This window comes from Leptonychotes weddellii, chromosome 7, assembly GCF_054177405.1.
Source record: "Leptonychotes weddellii isolate Sample4059 chromosome 7, ASM5417740v2, whole genome shotgun sequence".
NCBI lineage: Eukaryota > Metazoa > Chordata > Mammalia > Carnivora > Phocidae > Leptonychotes > Leptonychotes weddellii.
Genome location: NC_138375.1, coordinates 116,312,962 through 116,319,203, shown reverse-complemented (window position 1 = coordinate 116,319,203; position 6,242 = coordinate 116,312,962).

Sequence of the window (6,242 nt, the reverse complement as noted above, 5' to 3'; positions counted from 1 at the left end):
TTGAGAGAGAGAGAAAGTGAGAGCGAGTGAGCACGAGCGGGGTGAGGGGCAGAGGGAGAAGCAGACTCCATGCTGAGCAGGGAGCCCGACGTGGGACTCGATCCCAGGACACTGGGATCATGACCTGAGCCGAAGGCAGCCGCTTAACCGACTGAGTCACCCAGGTGCCCCTCTCTTTGTAACTTTTGACAGCACAGGAAGTGTGTGAAGCAATTTGACATCACTTGTCTTCAAAAAAAGTTACTGTTGCTTAAATAACTTTGCTGCGGTAAAAGTCTTCACATATGAACAGTTTGCCTTCTAATTCTAGGTTGTACTCATTAAGAAGCATTATTGAGTCTTCAGTAAAAGCTAATTTCCAAACCATTTCGTGTTCAACAGTGGAGGAGGACAGTTCTCATTCATAAAAACTTGCATCTCACATTATTCGCAATCGCCAAAAGGTGGAAGCAACCCAAGCGTCCATTGATGAATGAATGGATAAGCAAAATGTGGTATATTCATACAAGAGGTTATTATTCAACCTCAAAAGGAAGGAAACTCTGACATATGCTGTAACCTGGATGAAACTTGAGGACGTTATGCTAAGTGAAATAAGCCAGTCACAGAACAAATACTGTAATACTCCACTTCTATGAGTCCCAAGACTAGTCAAATTCATAAAGACAGAAAGTAGAATGGTGATTGCCAGGGGCTTGGGGAGGGGGAGAATGGGGACTTTTTTTTTTTTTAAGGATTTTATTTATTTTTTTTAAGTTTATTTATTTATTTATTTGAGAGAGAGCGAGAGTGAGAGAGAGAGCGCAAGAGGGGGTAGGGTCAGAGGGAGAAGCAGACTCCCCGCCGAGCAGGGAGCCCGATGTGGGGCTCGATCCCGGGACTCCGGGATCATGACCTGAGCCGAAGGCAGTCGCTTAACCAACTGAGCCACCCAGGCGCCCGGGGACTTTTTTTTTAAATGGGTATAGAGTTTCAGTTTCACAAGATGGGATGAGTTTTGCAGATGGATACTGGCAATGTGGTGATGGTTGCACAATGATGGGCACATAACACCATTGAAACGGACGCGTGAAAATGGTTAGGATGTTAAATTTTACATTTTATTCTTTTACCATCATTTAAAAAAATTTCCGTGTCCTGAGCTCCAACAATCACAACAATACTTTGATCACTACTAAACCATGAAACTACTGTGTGGCAGAGTCAGGATATCCAGGTTTATTTCTGAAAGAAATTCCTGGAACTCATGATGGTTAAGTCCAGAGGAACAAATGAAGTTCATTGTTGACACTGTTCATTCAATAACACATGATAAATTCAAATGTCGGCCACAAGGCTTTAGACACCTTACATTTTCAAAAACTGTGTAAATCTGTTCATCCTGCTCCCCACATATTAGTACCATCAATTGCAACACATCTTATCCAATCAACTTCAGGTTATACTGAATTAGTGTTTTCTCACCTTCTTTGAAAATATTCTCACGTGTAGAAAATATTCTCACAAGGCGCCTGGGTGGCTCAGTCGGTTAAGTGTCTGCCTTCGGCTCAGGTCCTGATCCCAGGGTCCTGGGATCGAGTCCCGCATCAGGGCCCTTGCTCAGCTGGGAGCCTGCTTCTCCCTCTCCTTCTGCTGCTCCCCCTGCTTATGCTCTCTCTCTCTCTGACAAATAAATAAATAAAATCTTGGAAAAAAAAAAAAGAAAATATTCTCAGACTACTCTTAGAGGCTAATTCTTCAGTCACTTCAAACTCAACACTGATTCCTTGAAGAAACAACTGACAGTATGGCGCAACATCCCTGGGCTTATCAAGAGTCAAGACAACATGGATTAATACAATTGAGAAATTATAAATAATTCCTAATATTTATCGTCAGTTGGTTTTCGACAAGGGTTCCAAAGTAATTCAATAGGCAAACAATGGTCTTTTCAACAAAGAGTGCTGGGACAACTGTATATCCATATACAAAAGAATGAATTTGGACCCCTACTTCATACCATATACAAAAATTAGCTCAAAATGAATCAAAGATCTAATTGTAAGAGCTAAAACTATAAAACTCTTAAAAGAAAACATGGACATAAGTTTTTAAGACTTGGATTAGGCAGTGGTTTATTAGATAGTGTGATACTGTGACTTATAATTTAAATGTATATTTATATATGGATGGCCAACTGTATTTCTTATATATTTGGTGCTTGTGTGTGCAGTTTCTGGCTCACAGCTTCCAAAACCCTTGGGATTCCCTAAGTGTTGAGAGTGATAAGGTGTCTTTTGTTTATTAATGAGGTGACTTTTGGGATTCACCTAAGGACGGAGGCTGATGACCAGGAGGACCAAGTATGTGATTGGAAGGTTGAAACTGTCAGTACAACCCCCAACCCCTTACTCGCCAACCTCCCAGAAGGGAGAAAGGTTGAATCAGCCAAGGGCCAATGACTTAATCAATCATCACTATGCAATGAAACCTCCATAAAAACCCAAAAGTACTGGTTCTGAGAGCTTCTGGGGGAGAATGGCATACCTGGAGAGGGCGTGGCGGCTCTGCTTGCTTACCCCATACCTCGACCTGTGTATCTCTTCATCTGCATGTTGATTCATATCCTTTATCATATCCTTTAATAAACTGGTAAACATAACTATTTCCCTGAGTTCCATGAGCTGCTCTAGCTTATTAAAAGAACTGAAGGAGGAGGTTATTTAGAACCTCCACAATCTGTAGCTGGTCGGTCAGAAGCACAAGTAATAGCCTGGGGCTTGTGTCTGGCATCTGGAATGGGGGATAGAAGGCATCTTGTAGGACTGAGCCCTTAATGTGTGGAATCTGATGCTATCTCGGGGTAGATAATGTCAGAGTTGAGTTGAATTCTTGGACATCCACCAGGTGTCCAAGAATTGTTTGGTGTTGGGTGTGGGAACCCCTTCCTTGTTGGAATTAGGTCTAGGAAACCTAAAAGAATATGACACCCAAAAGACAAGCAATGAAAGGAAAAAGATAAACGACTTCATAAAAATTAAAAACGTTTGTCCATCAAAGAACAGCATCAAGAAAGTGAAAAGACAAATACCCAGTTTTTCCAAAGTAGGCAGAAGATCTGAATGAACATTTCTTTAAAGAAGATACGTAAATGGTCAATAAGCACATAAGAAGATGCTCAACATCATTAGCCATTAGGGAAATGCAAATCAAAACCACAATGTGGCTAAATTGCATTTAAATAAAATTTTAAAAATAATAAATAAAATTTAAAAATTTAAACATTAAAAAAAAAAACCCACAATGCGATACTGCTTCATACTCATGAAGATGGTTATAATAAAAATGACAGATAATTACAAGTGTTGGTAAAATGTGTAGATATTGGAACACTCGCAAATTGCCGTTGGGATTGTAAAATGCTACAGCCGCTTTGGAAAACTGACACTTCCTCAAAAGTTTAAACATAAAGTTACCATATGTCCCAGAAATTCCATTCCTTGGTATGTACACAAGAGAATTCAAAACATATGTCCACACAGAAACCTGTACACAGTGTTCGTAGCAACATTATTCATAATAGCCAAAAGATGGAAAACAACACAAATGTCCAACTGGATGAATGGATAAACAATGTGGTATGTCTATACAATAGGATATGTATCATTTGGCAATAAAAAAATGAAATACTGATGCATGCTATTCTATAGATAGATGAACTTTGAAAATATTATGCTAATTGAACGAAGTTAACCACAAATGACAACATATTATATAATTCCATTTATATGAAATGTCCACAACAGGCAAATCTAAAGACAGAAAGAGATTGGCAGTTACCAGTGACTGGGTGGTTAGGAGAGAGATGAGTAAAAACTGCTAATAGGTACAGGGTTTCTTTTTGGAGTGATAAAAATATTCTAAAATTTATTCTGGTGATGGTTGCAAAACTCTGAATTACACTTTAAATGGGTAAATTGTATGGTATGATGATTACATCTCAAGAACTATTATAAAAAAAAAAGAGTCCAGGAAAACCAGTTGACATCACTTACCTTGTTTCTTAATTGACTATTGATGTTGGTCTTAATATCTTCTACTCTGAGCAACTGTTCTAATGGAAAGGCTAATAATCTTAAATAAGTTTATTTTCTCTGGCTATATTTCTTTGACTGCTGCAATCACACATGATTTAATGAGCCTGCCATCAGTAAATGGCTTTCCTTGCTTGGATGGCAAATGACTCACTTAGGAACTTACTTTGGTTATAGTCTCCTTTTCTTTTTTTATTTTTTGTGAAGAAATTCAGCTGTCATGAGATAGCCCATTTAAAATTTTCAATATCATTTATGTTCTAGCCTCAGAAGTCACATCAATGGCTGGAGTATTCTACTAGTTGGATAAGTCAGCGCTATTCCATCTGGGAAGGGATGTACAAGGACATGAATACCAAAAGGGAGGAGTCATTGGAGGCCATTTTAGAGGCTGCCTACCACAATGCCTTTTGAAGTGAATCAACAAAAAACACAGGTATAAACATTATTTTTCATTTCATAAAACATGTTTTGTTGTAATGATTCTAATGCAAATAGTAAGTAGTTAACACAAATTTGCTCATGGCTCATTGTCTCCATATGCCCATCACCCCCACCCCACCCCAGCAATGAAGTCCAAGTAAACGATTAAGGTAAATGAGAATATTAATGATCTTATTTATCATTTATTTATTCATCTTCTTAACAATTATCTATTGAGTGCCTATCATTTACCAGATAGCATTATAAGCATTCTAGACATAGAGGCAGTAGGTGAACAAAACAGTCCCTATCCTCATGGAGCTTCTATTATAGTGAAGACACAGACACACAAATACACACACATATATGATCAACTCTCAGGTATAAATACAAAGAGGAAAAAAGGAAAAGGGATAGAATGAGTGCAGGTACTATTTTAGCTAGGTTGGCCAGGAAAAAACTCTCGAAGGAGATGAACATTGAGCAAAAACTTAAATGTGGTCTTTTAATAAATGTTTACTTTAAAACATATGAGCATTAGGGTTTTTAAATTACTATTATTGCCTAACAAATGGCTCAAAACTTAGTGGCTTAAAACAATAGTAACCATTTATTATCTCTCACAATTTCTGTGGGTCAGGAATGCAGGTGTGGCTTTGGTAGGCGGCTCTGGCTTAGGGGTCTCTGAAGAGGTGGTAGTCATTTGAAGACTTAACTGGGGATGGAGCATCAGACGTGACAGTAGGTTGCTGCTGGTTGTCCATTAGAAGACCGTGTTCCTCTCCACTGGGGTCTCTCTACAAGGCTGCTTGTGTATCCTCATGCCACCGAGTGAGTGTTTCAAGAGACAAGGCAGAAGCTGTAATGCCTTTTATGACCTGGCCTCTGAAGTCACATACAGTCACTTTTGTATTATTCCACTGGTCACTTAGATTAGCCCTGATTCACTGTGGGGAGAGACTCTACAGGGCACAAATAACAGGAAAGGTGGATCATTGGGAACCATCTTAGAGGCTGGTTATACCAATCCAAACCATAATTTTCTCTCATATGTTTGTAATGATTTTAAGCAATTTGCATGGGTGAAAAACCCGTTAATGAACACCAAAATCTAATTTTTTATATTGGTTCAATTTCATTTTCAGTCTTTATTCACATGCATAACCTGTGTAAATTCACATTTATAGAATACTCCACCCAACAATGGTAGAATATACATTCTTTTCAAAGTGCACTACAAAGGTATATTTACCAAGGTAGTCCATACTCCACATCATAAAACAAGTCTCAGTAAGTGTACAAGGATTCAAGCCACGGGTGCCTGGGTGGTTCATTCAGTTAGGCATCTGACTCATGATCTCAGGGTCGTGGGATCAGCCCTGCGTCAGGTTCCACGCTCAGCCCAGAGTCTGCTTGAGTTTCTTTCCCCTCCTCCCTCACATTCCCCCTCTGCTCCTCCTCCTGCGCACACACCCTCTCTCTTTCTCTAAAATGAGTAAATCTTAAAAAAAAAAAAGTATAAAAACACTTTAAGAATGGAGTTTTGTGGGCGCCTGGGTGGCTCAGTTGGTTGGGCGACTGCCTTCGGCTCAGGTCATGATCCTGGAGTCCCTGGATCGAGTCCCGCATCGGGCTCCCTGCTCGGCGGGGAGTCTGCTTCTCCCTCTGACCCTCCCCCCTCTCATGTGTTCTCTCTCATTCTCTCTCTCTCAAATAAATAAATAAAATCTTTAAAAAAAAAAAAAA